The sequence below is a fragment of the Sabethes cyaneus genome, chromosome 1 (assembly GCF_943734655.1).
Source record: "Sabethes cyaneus chromosome 1, idSabCyanKW18_F2, whole genome shotgun sequence".
In the NCBI taxonomy this organism is placed as follows: Eukaryota; Metazoa; Arthropoda; class Insecta; order Diptera; family Culicidae; genus Sabethes; species Sabethes cyaneus.
In genome coordinates this window covers 1,680,953-1,698,838 of record NC_071353.1, presented here as the reverse complement: position 1 = coordinate 1,698,838, position 17,886 = coordinate 1,680,953, and the positions used below count along the sequence as shown (strand labels likewise).

General features: G+C 38.2%; 1 long non-coding RNA gene across 1 annotated transcript; it reads right to left on the bottom strand.

Moving 5' to 3' along the window:
* Positions 1–351: 351 nt before the first annotated feature.
* Positions 352–12,011, bottom strand: LOC128739805 (uncharacterized). Its single transcript, XR_008412190.1, has 4 exons — positions 11,779–12,011; positions 6,728–6,870; positions 6,101–6,647; positions 352–544 (listed from the first exon to the last, which is right to left on the bottom strand). It is a non-coding gene; the product is annotated as an uncharacterized LOC128739805 (long non-coding RNA).
* Positions 12,012–17,886: the final 5,875 nt, after the last annotated feature.

Genomic DNA, 17,886 nt, shown 5'->3' with positions numbered 1-17,886 from the left:
TGTTATCAACGGTATATAAGTTACTTCCCTACCGACCGTGTCTTTCCGCCGCTGGTATTCCAAACCTTCTCTCCTTTGCGACAGATTTTCTCCAAAGCTACCACGCCGAGTTTGCGAGGCAGCACCCGGTCGCCACCTACGAAATTCAGCGATCTGCAGTTTCAAGAACCGAGTTTCCATTCGTCGTCCTTGTCTCGTCACCTAGGTCGATGCCGAATATTGTACATCCGTATTTTCTTAAAAATGTTCAAAATACTTTAGTTTTGATAGGTTGCCTTACACTTGCTTTGCTACCGAATGTCATCATGGGGCTGCCATCTTAGCTTTAGTACCGAGACACCATGTTTCTTAGTTCGGCCGTCTGCTCCGGACCAGCCGCTACTGTGAGTCGCTTATAACCTGGATTCAACCGCTCACTTGGTTGAGGAATCCTTGAATGGTTGAGAGGTGAAATCCGCTCACATGGTTGAGTGAAGCCATCAAGAGCCGCTGGGACATGGGAATAGACGTTCAAGGTTGACAAGACCATTCGCTTCCTCGCCACCTGTATAATTCAGTATAATATTCCGCCAGGATTGGCAATTAAAAATTAAAATTGAAAATCAGAAAATTTAAATTTAAGAAAAAAAAATATAGTTAGATAACTTTAGATGATAAAAACTGGACAGTAATTTACATATGCATCACAGTTATAAGATCCCTGCATTAATGTACATCTATTTTTAATATGCCGACGAAATACAATTCCCCGAAAACCCGCGCTGAGAATCGCGGCTAACACGCTGACAGACGCACAGCGTCACGCGCAGTACCTTGTAAGTCGCAAGTGCCTGCATAGTTTCGTCGTCCTGCTAGTAAAAACAAGTTAGATTAAAACTTCTCGGTCGGTGGTTTCTGCAGTAGACGGAGGAAGAGGCACAATTTGTGTCTACACATAACCCAACCAGATACGTCCAGATAAGGGGGTTGTGCAGTCTCCTATTGTCCAGCGCCTCAGTGGTTCAGAGGTACATGATTACCAGCGAGCCACATGCCCTGGCAGGTGTTGTGGGTTCAAATCCGGTTATAATCTTAGATTATAGCTTGGTTCGACCCTGCACCTTCCAGCATTGGACAAAAGGTATGAGCCACAACGACTACTTGTTAAGGGTAGTTACCAGTTACCTTACCCTCCCCCTCTGGCCTTTCCACTCTTTCCAAACCATTCTAAAAAAAATTCATTTCTTTCCCCAAAAAAATTAATATGAAATGAAATGGTCGAAAGGCTGCCGATGGTTATAGCCCCCCTAGAAAAGAGCGCTAGTTCCGTCAATGCTTTTCAGTGGAAATTGTATCCCCACTTTTGTTACTGAATAATCATAAATTAAACCGTTTATAGTTTGGAATTATTGTCTAATAAATAAATTCACCAACTTAGTAAGTATTTTATTTCTGTAATGGCTATTCGTTTATCTCAACACACCACCTCAAGGCCAGTAGATCGATCATATTTTTCCACCAACAAAAAACAATCCAACCGAACACCAGTCTGCGTGTTGCTGTGGTTTGGTTGGTGAATAGTACCGGTTATTGGAGTTATTAAATTGTTTTTGTTTTCGTACGAATGTCGTCAAACAGCGTTCGGCAGAGTTCAGACGAGTGCAGCTTTTTCTTCTCACTCCTAAACAGCAAAACAGAAGTGTTTGCTTTGGCTCATCGAATAAAATCGAAAAAAGTGGGTTAAAACAGCACCACATCCGTGCGCGCCCCGGTTCAATCGGCGGGTGGGCAGATAAAACGCAACATTGGGGCCGTTACATAAAGCAACATCGCATAATAGTTCAGCTCAATGTCTATGTCGTCCTCAGCAGTGGCTTAGAAGCGTGCGGCGGTTTGTTAAGTCAGTCAACGTCAGAGTGTCGATGGCCAGTTAAGATTGAAATTATTTTGTCGCAATTGCTTCCGGGCTTCCAGGCCTCTCAATGGATTTTAAATCCTAAACTGATGAACGTTGATGACAGACAGTTAAGCTCGATGAGACAAAACAAAACTGGGATCCGAAAAGGAAAAGGCTCTAAAGCCAGCCTTTAATAATGCCAACTTAATTCAGGAATGTTTTGATGCAATTTTAAGGAATCACGTTAATAAACAAATGTAGTGTCCATTGGTATTTGATTATGTTTCGAGGATCATCTGAATTTTCTACCAGACCACTGCTAGTGGGCTCAGTTGACCTCCGGGTGCAACTAATCGACGACGAGTTTTAGAAATCCGCTCTGCCGGCACCACGCCGTATGTAAGACTTATTTTAACACACACCGTTATTAGTATAATTGGATACCGACCAGCTTCAAATGATTGTAACACATACGAGCATCTCACCGACGGACGGTATGACCCCCATTTCAACATAGGTTGAAAATATTGAGAAAAACTAACCTTTATTCTGCCGTTCATCCTTGAACGCCACCAACATGGATGCATGCATAGACGAAATCTCGTAAGTGCGATGACGGCATTGATCGGTTCTTCAAATAATGAAATCGACGGATCCTCACAGCAGCAGCATAGATCATCTGCACAAGTTAAAAAAAAACTTGCTTACGCTCTTCAGCAATCATACAGCGTCGCTTCCGGTGCTCCGGTCCGGTACAATGATTAACCAGCGACGAGGTAATTGTGTACTGTACAACACGCGGTATAAGTGTTAACATTTACATAAACGTGTTTTAGCCCGAAACGGTGGTATGTATATAGTTCACACGAATGACATGTGTAATTATCGTACGTGTACTGGCCGGTTAATGACCGGTGATCACATTGTTTGCATCTTATTCTTTAAAATACCATCACTTAGACAAATTCGAGTACAGACGAGTATTGACGTAAAACGATTGAGAAGATATCATCTTTTCGGTAACAGGATGTTCCGTTCCGGAAAGTGCGGGTTCTTGATCAAATATTTGACGTACCTAATAGACATTATGATGCATATTTTTAATTTTGAGAATATCTCGAGACTTGTTGTGCTTTGGTAGTTTATCATTTATTGCACTTTTACTCACTTTGCTTGGCTTCTTTTTTCGAAAAATAAAATAATGCAGCGTATTTTTCAACTGCAATCAGTTGTTTTTTTAAATGCTAAATGAATTTTTATAACAAACGATTTTTCGTTTTTCCGATTGATTTCAGTTGAAAATACTCTGAAGTTAAAATATCCCTGTTTTTCATACTGGAAACCGAAATACGTAAATATTGCGTCGAACGATATACTCGAGTGCATCGTCTGAATCTATTTGAGCGCTCCTGGTTGCAGCAGTACGGTATTTTGACTGATCCTCGTTAAATGTTGTTGATCGTTTTGCTTGAATGTTGTGCTTTCTATGGAGGCGCGTGATACGTAGCAAATTAGATATAATGCAAGACCATTAAAAAGGATTATACAAATTATATGAATTAAGGGTAGGCAACAGTTCATGGAATAAAATAAAATTGCTGGTGAAAGGCTACACGATTACCAGCAATTGTGGTCGACTTTAAGTTAGCATGCAGAAGTTAAAATTGGTAAACACGAGGAATGGCGAAAATCACTTTCATCATTAATAATTCTTCTTTTTCGAATGACGCACGTTCATCATGACGGTGCAAAACTGGGTCCAAAGTCTACCGCTAATTTCTTCTGTCGTTCTTACCACGATTACCAGGAACTTGACCCGACCGGTTTCCGTCCAACGGCTTACGGTTGCACTTCACTCGGCAAAACTGTTCAATTACTTTTTTGTGGTTTTTTCTTCGTTTAAGCAGATTTTGGCCTTCGAATTGTCTTTTTTTTCTTCTTTAGGCATTCAACAGAGAACTAAAAGGTATACAGTGACCATTATAAAACATTAATCTCACGTCATTTAGGTTTAGTTTCTAGTATCAACGGTAATGATTTCTGGTGGAACGCTGTCCTTCTTATGTTGATACAATGATGAAAAACATGCTGTTTGTGAAAATAGCATTAACAGTATTGGAATGCTCCATGATTTTAGACTTTCTTGAAAGTAGTTTGCTATTATTTTGATTCAGATAAGTTGATGGTAGGATTGATGAAACCATTTGATTTGTACTAAGTCAGTCAAAAACCCGAATTAATCCACCTAGCGGTGTGACCTAACCTTTCTACTGCCGCAATAATTATTTTTTAATTTCTCAGGAACATCTATAATTAACTTGACTATATTTTTAAATATCCGTTCCTTATTTTTCAAAATCCACATCCAAAAAAAACTGAATTTGAAAAAATAACTGAGTAGAGCATTAGTAATGAAAAACGAAGAAGAGAAATTGGACTTTTTCTTAGTTGGCGCTCTTTCAGTTAATTATTTTTGCATGAAAATCAAAAGTTGAGCTTCTTTTGAATAAACTTTAATGAAAAAATAGTCATTAGCTTGATCATATCGTTTATACGTTAGATGTTTTAGGAAACGATGAGATCAAATAAACAAAAGCGGCGCCATAAACATGCTTGAGGATGGGAAATATGATCAATATTATTTCCGGCGCTTGTTATTTTTGCTGGTATGAGTGGACTCATATTCTTTTATTTATTAAAACATGATACATGACACATGAATATTATCTTTTAAAGTGTCACTAGCGAAAACAAATCTTACAGAATTATTAGTAACCTTTTCTTCCTGTTTTTCATATAAAATTTCTAAGCTCTAGCACCTATTGATTGGAAAAGCATCTACTGATGGGCAAAATTTGTTTGAAATTGGTATAAATTTATTTGGGAAAATCAACTCATTAGTATTTTCAATCCTATACACCACTATAGCTCTATGATTGAATCAAATACTTTTCTTCGCTTTTTGCTTTGCTCGTCCGATTGCGAGTAACAGCAAGTAAAGAAAATGACAATTTAAATGTTTCTCACTCTTCTTGTATTTCCATGCAAATTTTAAAATTGCAAATCGCATATACATACATACACGCATACATACATACATACACACATACACCAGACCACTGCTAGTGGGCAACACAATCGACCCTTGATTCATTTATTTCGTTTTTATACATTTGAACGATTTAATATACAGCGCTTAACTGTTAAAGTTTGAATAACTTTTGAATAAATCGTCCGATTTTCAGTAACTTGGTTTCGTTTGATAGATCTCAACAGTAACTTTCAAATGATAATAAATTGTAGGATGTTTCCCTTTAAATTAATGCTTATATGTAACAAAAAGCAGTTTTAAATACATTTTTTTCACATTTCTTTATGTAACTTTCAAACCACAAGCCCCTTCGTCATGAAATCTTGAATTTAAGGTTCTGAAAGACTCCCCTTTCATATGCAATCAATTTTGTTCAAATCGGTTAAGGGACCTATGAGATAATGAAGTCCCATATTTTTCGTATTTTTTACAGAACTTTTTAACTAAAAGTCCGATCAGTATGAAATTAAATAGCGAACAATGGGACACCTAGACCTTTCATTTGACACTAAGATCATTAAAATCGGTCCAGCCATCTCCGAGAAATGTTGGCTCAATCAAAAGCGTTCCACACACACACACACACACACACACACACACACACACATACACACACAGAAAATGCTCAGTTTTCGAAACTGAGTCGAATGGTATATGACACTCGTCCCGCAAGACTTTCTTTCGATTTTCGGTTTTTCGAGTGATTCCTATACCTTTATACTATATTTTCATATAGTAGAAAGGCAAAACATTTCAAAAAATACCTACGCAATTCCATTTTGAAAAAGTATATGTAATTTTTCATACTCCCTCTAAGTACAGAGATCAATTTTTGAAACGTTACAATAAGCTCTAATTTATTTGATTTCAAGTAACTTCTTCAAAATATCCAAGCAAATAATAACAATAATTAAAAGCCATATACGCTGAACAGTGACAAAAAAATTTGTGGAAAAAATTGTTTTTTTATATGGAGACCTCGATGGAGTCCACCAAACCCAGAGAAGACATTATGGCACAAAAAAGGCGCGAAACGAATGTCATGCTGCCTCCAAAAAAAGTTTATTTGCATTTAATGAGATATACCTACCAATAATGATGGCACAATGGCAGAATTACTTTGGTTTACTTACTTGACTGACGGACGACGAATGGAGGATCGCGCACAATCATCCCATTGGTCAAGCTTCGCCAGCGAGCTTTTGCGTCACGGTTTTCTTATTACCTGCCTCCTTGCTTGGGCGAAAATCCCCCTGCAAGATTTTTGTTTTTTATTTTCGGTTCTGCATATTGGTTTGCGAGTACCAGGAACTAGATTTCTCGTACGGATAAATCAATGGCTGGTGGTTCATCGTATTTGGTGCTATCACAATTTGGCTTCTGACTTTTCATCGGATGAAACCTCATTATTTATTGGCTGGTGAGCATTTTTTTGCTACTTTTACTATCTTATTATCGCCTAATGCAAGTGTGGAAACACTGCTCACTACTTGCGCCACCGTTTTCTCCGGAATACCGCGATAATGCTGCTCCCCACTCGGATAATCATCGAGTCTCGATTCGGGATGGTTGTTGTTTTTGCCGGTAGCCGGAGATTGACGTTACCGAGTGAATCAAGTGCGTACAAAAAGCTGCGGCTGACGTCCTTTTCGAGGGTAAAAAGAACGCAATGGCGTTGTACTGTAATGATTATGGACCATTATTTTCGTCTATATAATTAGAAAAATCTTGCAAACTCAGGCTAGTCGAAATTAGTTTACCTCAACTCATTGGTGAAGCATTAATGCTTTATAGCAGTAGATTACTTGATTTTAATAGTTGATTGCGTTGAATTTTAAATAAAACGTGTATATTTTGTCGAATTTCGCAATCTAATACAACTCAAGGTCAGATCACTCGGGCACTGAAATAATTGATAAAGTGTTTCCATTACTTGTTCTTAGCTCTAGGTTGTTGGCGTACTAATATACTGAATAGGAAATATTAAATTGAGAAAAAAAGGTAAATATAAATTAAAAGTTATTTTGTTGCCATTTAAATAGGTTCGTAAATGAATGTATGTATGTATGTATGTATACCACTATCACTTCAACGATTTACCTATGTATGCAAAAAGAATGACCGTAGAATCGAAATTTTTCACCGAGCAGCTTTCGCGTATATGTTGTAAGAAGGGCCAAAAGGGGTTGGATGCACTTGTAAGCAGAGGTACCTACGCACATTCCACGGATAGATAAAAATCCCTTCCAACGTAAACATCTGGTTACTTGATCAACGATTTCGCCGTACAAACTGAACTTGCGTGATAGGGAAAAGGAGAAGGATGTGTTAAACTCCTATCTTTTTAGGGCTGTCCCAATTGATTCCGGCAGATCACACACGTCCATCCTCCAGGTCTCCATTCGTTTAATACCCCTGATCTCTTGAACATCATATGGATAGATAATTAATATTATTCATGTAAAGTGAATAATGAAGTGAATAAAATTCAATATAAAAGTAAAATAAGTATATGTGAAATAATGAATAAAATTTCATATATAAAACAGCATACTCTGGAGAAATATACAAACATAATACACAAATAGTATATATGGAGTATATGTATATGGGCAAAAATAGAACAATCTCACCAGCAATCCTTCGAGTGAAAAATATAATTGCGTCATTTGAGTTTGCGTCAATGCATCTAATATCCAATAATGTATTTAATTTTTCCTTTTGATATCCATGTGCATACTTGTTACGGCTCAAGTTTTGTCTAAAGCAGGATCGGAAGTCTTCGGCCTTGGCAATAAAATAACTCCTTGCTCGGTATTGAACTGCTCGAAGTTTAGATGGCTAATGGCCGTATATTTTATGTTAAGCTTTGTTATACCCTACGTTGTGCGTTTTTACAACAAGTATCATGGCGTAAGAGAGTTTATCTAGTATAACTGTATTAGTACTCAATTATAGCACTGACAGTATTTTGGAAAAACAGGGATGCTTCTATCTGAGAACTGACAAGCTTTAATTGTACAGTACCCAAGTAACACACTTTAGGTCCACTTTGTTGAAGCAACCGAATTACGACTAAAATTAATCATATTTCGGTTACCATAACAATTTTGTAACAACCGTGCTAGTGGGGTAGGAGGTGCTTAATGAGCCAAAACGAAAAAAAATAATTAAAATAACATACTAGACTCACCTGCTACCAAGGCCCTGTAGCTCAGCCGTCTGCAATTAGAACCATCGGCATCGCACCTGCTAGCTTAGCCGCTCAATATAGTAATACTGGGTATGGTCGCGTGGAGGCGCTAGGTAGAAGCGTGAGCTGGTAAAAGCTATGTTAGTCGATTTCTCGTTTGCCTTCCACATTTCATACCCACCATTTAAATATAAATACATACTTGGTTAAGTACTTGGGTTCATAAATACTTACTTCCTCACATCCACAAGGAAAAAATTAACAATATCTATATCTATCTATCTTCTATAACTCCAGAACGCCTTGACCGATCTCCACCTAACATGGCACACATATTCCTTGATATACGGGAGTCAGCATTAAGGGATTGGCAAGAGGGGGGTTCGTAACAGGGGGGAGGTAGACCATAACTCCGAAATGCCTGGACGGTTTTACACCAAACTTGGCATACATGTTCCTTGGCATAAGGGATTCAGCACTGAAGGGTTGATAAGGGGGGTGGGGGTTCATAACAGGGGCCACAACTTCGAAACACCTGGACGGTTCTTGGTCAAACTTGGAACACATGTTCCTTGACATTATGGAATCAGCACTTGGAAGTTGACAAAAGGGGGGAATCCCTAAAAAGGAGGGAGAGATCTAAATAAGTAAAAGGGGTTGCGTTTCTCTTGCATTTAAACCGATTGTAGTTGTGCAACTGACTTTGAGAAAAGAGGAGGTTTATATCGAGGAGAAATATAAGGTAAATAAACCTTCGTTTCGTTTCTATCATAATGATTTTCATTGATCAAACCGATGCATAGTTAGCTACGTGACAAAAGAGGGAGCTAACTGGAAAGGAACCGACAAGTAGGGGGTCGAGGAATGTGAATATGAATGTATGTTCCGCCATAGCTCCGGAACTTCCGAACTGTTCTTCATCAAACGTCATTAGTCAAACACATGTTATTCGGCATAAAAAAAATCAGCACCGTGGAGTCGACAAAGGGTAAAGGGTTGCATTTGGTACGATAGTAGTTGGACAAGTGGTTTTTATTTCTGAAAGAAGGAATAGGGTGGCCATTAAAAAGCGGGAGGCTCAAAAACGTAAAAAGGCTTTGTGTTGTTTTATAGGAATTACCGAGAAGACAGATTTACAAGTGGTTGGGGGACAACGTGAGAGGAACTGACAAAGGTAGTAGACATGTTCAAAGTAATAAAAGGGGTTTATTGCTTGCATTATGAGAGGTTTTGTTACAAAAACAGATGTACAAGTGACTGAGTGACAAAGAGGCCCCGAGTGAGATCGGGCAATCAGCTAGTCTGTAATGGAAGAAATGCCCTTTTACAACTTCGGGTGATTTATTTTGAAATTTTGGATAACCGAGCCTCTACATAATCGAGTCTTCAGATAATCAAGTCTCCTACTAAACGAGTATCGAGCTAATCGAGTCTCCTGATCGAACACTCAGTTAATCGAGTCTCTAGCTAATCGAGGCTCTAGCTAAACGAACCTTCCGATAATTGATTCTCTGAATAATCGATTATCTGCATAATCGTTTCTCTGCATGATCGATTTTCCAACTAATCGATTCTCCAGATAACCGATTCTTTAGATAATCGATTCTCCAAATAACCGTTTTTCTAGATAATCGATTCTCCAGATAATCGATTTGTCAATTCTTCAGATAATCGAGTGCTGATAGACTAGCAGTAGTAGTAGTAGTAAACTAGTACTAGTACTAATACTAGTGGTACTAGTAGTCGAAAATTGCAGTTCTTAAAGAATTTTCAAGATAAAAGCGTATAATGCAAGTCGATGTTAGTGTTATTCATTAAATTTTAGTTTAATTTGGTTGTCATTCGACAGGATAGTGAAACTTATATTCAAGTTGCAAACGTCAACAGTAAACATTAAAGTTAATAGCACAGAAAAGCGCAAAAGGTTAATCGCGATATGATCGTTACTCTTCGAGATTAGCTCCTGACAAGTGCTTCCACACGCGTTCCAGTGAGATATTTGGGGCAAAAGTATTATTTACTCAGAGATGTAATATAAACCTAAAATAAATTTAATTCTAACGCTGAAGTTGTATAGCATTCAGAAAATGTTTAAATAAACCTTATTTTATCCACGAAAGAAAATTCAAAAATGCCAAACCGGTAGTTAGCCCAGCAAAAGTACTTTTACCTCACGGAACCTCGCGGTATGCAAGCGGAAGCAAAAAACGCAAATGTGAAACTGTAAAGTCCGCCACGCTTAGCCGCCGAGGTGTGATTAATTGATGCCGCTGGAGTACTTTGTCGCACTTTTATGGCTATTTAAGTGGATACGATCGTACACAGATTGTAATATGTAACAGTAGGGTTTTTGTAATTTATGAGGTCAGCAATTTAGCTGCTGAACCCACTGGATGATGACTGGTAATTGTCCTAAAAGTGTTCGAGGTTGTTAGAAGCATGAGAACGGCCACGTGCTTATGTTTAGCGAGCAAAAACAGCAACAGTCCTACACACCGAAACATAATGAAGCTGTTTTGGGGTGCCTGTCTGACCAATATTTTTTGTTTTGACCAAATAGAGCTATCCAGTTGTCCTTGATTTGGCAGCTAATTGCGCATCGAAGTACTTGCACGTTTCGGCGAAGGGGAGCAGAAGGAGGCTAACTGCATGCCGTCAAATATGATCAATCACGACGGCACCGGTAAGCCGGTCGTGTTTGAAGGTGGTAGCATTAGAAGCTACTTTTGTGCTACCATCGAACTCCGCGGTCCAAGCGCCATCCACGGCTAGAACGCCACCGCTGGGCGACTTTGAAAATGGTGTTGAACTTACAGAAGGTTAGACCAATCGTACATTTTCAGGTTATATGTATCTAATTATTCATATCAAGATCATGATCGTTCAGTTGAGCTTTAAATATTTTAGGTTCCACCATATATTATTAAAGAAACGAGTTTCTTCAGGTATTACGGACAGACAACGTTGTTGTCACAGTTTTAAAGAACCGGTTCAGCAACCATCCAGAAATCTTTGAACATATTTTGATAGCTGAAGACTGAATTAGTACAATTTTGTCATTTTGTTGATTATCCTTACTTCCGATGTGACTTGGACTCGAACACGACTCACAGAAGAAAAATTTGAAACGTTTTTAACGTTTTTGATTCATCATAAGGTTTGTAATGCAGCGAAAGATTTGAACCAAAATCCAACGCTTACATATCTATTGCAGCATAGCTTGCATTTTAACCTGCGAGTAGCAGATCTCCAGCAAAATTATCTATCTCTCTGTCTCTAGCTCCTCCATATCTCATATCACATTAAAATTGATAACGTGTTACGAATCTCTGAGCGCATTTTCTCGCATCATGGCATGGGCGGAGAGCCAAATTCGTTTATTTCTCCCACGACGGCGCTCATGCCATCGTATCAGAAAACTTGATGAATACATCCCCGTCCCCGCTCGCTAGTCCGCCCGGCCATCCGATCCATCCGTTCCGATTCCCCACCGCCGCAGCCGTTTGTCGCAACCGACGACCATCACGCCATTATTCTTAGTCCCGTGAAACTTTTATTTCTTCTTTGCTTTATCACAATCGCTTGTCTGTATCTATAAGCCACACAAACTATACCTACATGTGAGTTTTGTGCACCGGGGAATGGATTTTATGTGCGACGTTTTACGATCATAATCGCCTTCACTTTTTTACCGACATGTCGGTGTTGGCGTTCGTTAGTCCAATTGTGCATTCTGCAACTGCAACTGGGAACTGGGTAACTTTCGGTTGTTGCTAATTTTCAGCCCAAAAGCTTTACAAGCCGCCTTCGCCTGCTAAGTGATAAACTGAGCCAGCCTCAGCTCGAACCAGGGACAAAACTATTTCACTATTACACCTTCTGATCCTCCCGCAAACATAGTAAACATGTCATGTGTATTCCTCTGATAGAATGAAATCGTGCACAGTATGTCTCTAGTAATTTGATTCATTAACATCATACAACATAATAAAATTGGATACAAAGGACACTAACAGACAAAGAGTAGGCCAAAAAAATCTCCGATAAAGCTTCCATTTGAAGTCATTTGAAAATCATAGGGTATTGCCGTTATCGTCGGGCCACTGTTATGGTCGGGCCATCACGATTTTACAGTTTTAGTAACTCATGACATCTATGATACAAACATTGTAAAACTTCTTACTGTGATGCTAACTTCTCATTATATTGTGAGTTTCAATCGTGTATTCAAAACATCCGTACTGAATTCAGTGACTAAATCTTACAAAACAAAGTTTTTCAGGGGCAATGAGCTTTTTTTCAAGAAATGATTCATGAAATAGATAAATTTTGAAAATATATGAAGTGTATTGTGCTGCACACGAAGACTATAGAAAAATCCCCTCCAGTAAGGTGTTTGGGAAGGCTAAGGTGAAATACTAGAAAAGCGCTATTTGTAAAGGTCGGGCCACTTGACTAGTCATGGTTGGGCCACCAAACTTAAAATTAGCGCAGAAGCGCAATAATAGCTAGAGAATGTCAGTCACGTAAAATGTGATGAAATGAAGCAAAATTAATACGATAAAAACCTAGATTTTTGTTGATTTTTTTATTGTAGCTGTACACTTCGGAAAAGGCGATTGTAGCAATATTGATTTTACAAGATCGCCAAAATTTCGCAAAAATGCAATTAAAAATAGGGTATTTGAGCCGTTGTTCACGGAATTCATTCTTTTCATGTCCCTATATAGAATTTCAATACGTATGTCTTCGATTTTCTACGGTGGCCCAACCTGAACAACATGGCCCGACCATGACAAAAAATTTTTTCTTCACGTAAATGCCTATAACTTTTTTATTTTTCAAGCAATCAGTTCAAAACTTTCCGGAAATATACCTTATTCGTAGACCTTTGCAATTTTGTCCGAAATTCCTTTTAAAACGTTTGTTTCAGTACCGCAAGGTAATAGTTTAGGACCGGATTACTTAGAGCACCACGAAATTCAAAACCTGAGATTACTCATGCCATCTGTCACTCAAGCTTGGCACTATTGCTCATAACATTTAGTGACCGTAACTATGCGAAAGAATGTATGCGTAGGATGTTTTACTTCCTTGTTGGGTACATTTTCCTCTGCGACCAGCTATTTAGTCTATTGTGCCATGCATGTGGTATTGATGTTTGGTCCATTTACAGAGACTATAGTCTACAGAGATGACAAGGCATTAAAAACCGCTAAATGTTAGATCAACACGGAAAGTTACCTTTATTTATGATAGAACTCTTCGTGATTCAAAATTTCACTGTTTTTGGGAGCTTTGTCGCCTCTAAAGATCCATCCTATGATGATAATACCACTATAAATTTATTTATTTATTTATTTATTTATTTATTTATAAATTTTTATTTATTTTTATTTATTCGTCAAGCATTTGTAGACTACATACAGTAATATTATTACAATGTTTACTTATATACTACTAGCTGACCCGACAAACTTCGTATTGCCACAAATTAACCTGTGTTGTACATAAATCATGAATCTCGGATGATCTTTGTCACCTCGAGTTTTGCAAGCCCCCCAGTGGGCGGCGCTTCCAACGGCGGGTCACCGGCAACACTCGCGACCGTCTCGTCCTGAATGATCTAGTGTCACTATAGATAGTTTTTGTGGTCTTGTATTGACTAATGTTTTATGGAAGAGTCTCGAATTTCTCGAGTTCGATTAGTTTTTGAGTTTCGCAAAAATTTCTGTTTTATTTGTATGAGAGTCCATATCCCCCTACCACAGGGGTGAGAGGTTTCTAACTATCGTAAAATAAATTCAAGACTCCAAAATCTCCCACATGCCAAATTTGGTTCCATTTGCTTGATTAGTTCTCAAGTTATAAGGAAATTTGAATTTCATTTGTATGGGAGCTCCCCTCTTAAAAGGGGAAGGGGTCGTAATTCACCATAGAAAAAATTTCTGCCATCTAAAACTCCCACATGCCAAATTTGGTTCCATTTGACTGATTAGTTCTCGAGATAAGAGGAAATTTGCATTTCATTTGTATGGAAGCCCACCCTCTTAAAGGGGAGATGGGCCATAACTCGCTTTCTACAGAAGAGAGTGGTCTCAATTCACCATAGAAAAAAATCTTGCGTCCAAAACCACTTACATGTCAAATTTGGTTCCATTTGCCTGATTAGTTCTCGAGTTATGAGGAAATTTGTTTTTCATTTGTATAGGAGCCCCCCCCCCCTCTTAAAGTGGGGAAATCCATAGAAAATATACCATAGAAAATATTCTTGCCTACAAAAACACCCACATGATAAATTTGGTTCCATTTGCTTGATTAGTTCTAGAGTTATGAGGAAATTTGTATTTCGTTTGTATGAGAGCCTCCTCCCCTCTTAAAAAGGGAGAGGGATCCTAATTCATCATGGAAAAAATGGTTGCCTCCAAAAACACCCACATGCCAAATATGGTTCCATTTGCTTGATTAGTTCTCGAATTATGAGGAAATTTGTATTTCATTTGTGTAGAAGCACCCCCTCTTAAAGTTGGGAGGGGTCCTAATTCACCATAGAAAATATTCTTGCCCTCGAAAACTTTCACATGCCAAATTTGGTTTCATTTGCTTGATTAGCTCTCGAGTTATGAGGAAATTTGAATTTCATTTGTACAGGAGCCCCCCCTCCTAAAGTGAGGAGGGGTCCCAGTTCATCATAGAAAAAATTTTTGTCTCCAAAAACACCCACGTGTCAAATTTGGTTCCATTTGCTTGATTAGTTCTCGAGTTATGAGGAAATTTGTATTTCGTTTGTATAGGAGCCCCCCCTCTTAAAGTGGGGAGGGGTTCTAATTCACCATAGAAAATATTCATGCCCTAGAAAACTTTCACATGCCAAATTTGGTTTCATTTGCTTGATTAATTCTCGAGTTATGAGGAAATTTGAATTTCATTTGTACAGGAGCCCCCCCTCCTAAAGTGAGGAGGGGTCCCAGTTCATCATAGAAAAAAATTTTGTCTCCAAAAACACCCACGTGTCAAATTTGGTTCCATTTGCTTGATTAGTTCTCGAGTTATGAGGAAATTTGTATTTCGTTTGTATAGGAGCCCCCCCTCTTAAAATAGGGAGGGGTTCTAATTCACCATAGAAAATATTCATGCCCTAGAAAACTTTCACATGCCAAATTTGGTTCCATTTGCTTGATTAATTCTCGAGTTATGAGGAAATTTGCATTTCATTTGTATAGGAGCCCCCCTTCCTAAAGTGGGTAGGGGTCCCAATTCATCATAGAAAAAAATTTTGTCTCCAAAAACACCCACATGCAAAATTTGGTTCCATTTGCTTAATTACTTCTCGAAATTAAGGAAAATTGTGTTTCTTTGGTACAGGAGCCCCCCCCCCTCTTAAAGTGGGGAGGGGTCCTAATTTATTATAGAAAATATTCTTGCCCTCGAAAACCTTCACATGCCAAATTTGGTTCCATTTGCTTGATTAGTTCTCGAGTTATGCACAAAATTTCTGTTTCATTTGTATGGGAGGCCCCCCTTTTAGTGGGGGGAGGGGTTTCTAACCATCACTAAAACCTTTCCTGACCCCAAAAAACCTCTACATGCATATTTTCATGCCGATTGGTTCAGTAGTTTTCGATTCTATAAGGAACATACGGACAGACAGACAGACAGACAGAAATCCTTCTTTATATGTATAGATACATTATTCCTATAGTTTAATTTGGATTCTGGACATAGTGGTGCCATTTATTTCGCAATTTTGATTATAATGACGCATCATGTTATTGACTGGTCCATTTTTTCACATAATTGGTTTTATATGGTTTTTCCATAAATATTTTTCGAGTCCTAAGGTTACTACACGGCGCATAAAAGTTTAATTGAGAAAGCAAATCTGCTGATTGGATACGCTGAGAACGACATGTCATTGATAAAGTAAAGCATTGCAAGTTCGCGACGTTCTTTAAGTGTTTGTATATGGATGAGCATGCAACGTGCTTCATAAGATGGTAATAGAAATACTGTCCAGTTAAGTTTTTGAAGCGCGTATAGTAGAAATTGTTCCTGAACAGATTCAATGCGTCCTACGTGTAACGCAGTGTGTGGGTGCCATACAATATTGGAATATTCCAGAATAGGTCTTACGTATGTAACGTATAAAAGTTTTATTGTGTACGGATCTTTGAAAAGAAGCCGTGTCGTTGACTTGTAATTCTGTGCTTTACTCGCTGAAAATTTTTTTCATTTACAATTGATTCAAATAGTTTAGGAATGCAAGAGATAATGGCAATTCCGCGGTAGTTTCGGATGTCTGATTTTGTTCCTGATTTGAAGATAGGGACTAAATAAGAAGATTTCCATATTTCCGAGAATTTTCCATTTTTCAGAGACATGTTAAATAGGCGTTGTAACGGTGTAGTAAGTTCTTCGACCCGATTTTTGAGAAATATGGGTGCTATTCCGACAGGCCCCGGTCCTTTTGACGCATTCAGGCCTTTGAGTGTTTCAAATACCTCAATTTCTGATAGTTGAGAGACAGATATGTTGGAAAATTTAGGGATAAATGAAAAATTTTCGCGGTCGCGGTCTTCTTCTGTAAATGTTTTATATACTTCTTGAAAGAAATTTGCAAAAAGATAGCAGATTTCATTGGTATTATTTCCAATGAGCCCGTCAAGTTTGATTTGGGATGAGAAATCGCTGCTTTTCAATTTAGTATTTACATAGTTAAAGAAATTTTCAGGCATGATTTGACTTCATTTTCGACTTTACTATTACATATATTCTTCATAAGCGTGTTTAGTGGCCGAGTTGAGTTCTTCGCAAATTTTGAGATAGTTATTCAAATTAATGCTATTGTTTTCATTATTGAATTTTTTGTATGCTTTTTGTTTTCTATTTTTAAGATTTTTTAGATGTTAGATAAGGGCGCACTAAGCATGTCTTTTGACATTTGACCGCGTGATCAATCTTGAGACAAATTTTTGAAATGATAAATTTGCTTTCATAACCAATAATAACATTTTGACTATGAAACCAATGCCACAATGCTGTTAAATATTTTCACCTAGAAAATGATTGAAACTACTTACAATCTTCTCAAAGTGTACAAACTCATATTTTGTGTAATTTTAAGCCAAAAAAATCCGATAGGAAGATTCCTAAAGTAGGTCATTTGTCATTTGAAATGCAACAATTTTTATACTCAAAATGTGAATTTGAACAATTTACCTAATTTAATTTCAACAGTTTTGTAAATAGTTTTCCTGATGCTCGGCGCTAGTTAATTGCAGTTATTTACAGTGATAATGCAATTAGTGCAATTACCGGTCGTTTTATCAAGGCTTTACGGTAAAAAATACTTCCTTTTGCAGCCGGTCTGTTTCCTCTAGTGTCTGTGTTGTTTCCGCGCGCGAGGGTTCGCGTCCGACAGATTCTTCCGCGGATACGGGTATGTGTACGACATCGCGTCATGCTGATATGCTCCGGGGTTGTATCTGTGGTCGTGCTTGACTGATATCACGACGCGATGGGTAGAAAGGTTCTTGCCACTGTATGCGCGTGTTCTCGCACATGGCGACGAAATCGGCGATGATTTCTGCAGGTTGGCAGTAACGAGCACAAACGGGAGAACATCGCGAGATGATTTAGCTAACCGAGAGGAACGGAAAATGCAAGCAACATATAGCCAGTGGCCCTTCTCGTAATCCTCCACCCAGCCGCACATTCAACATATGT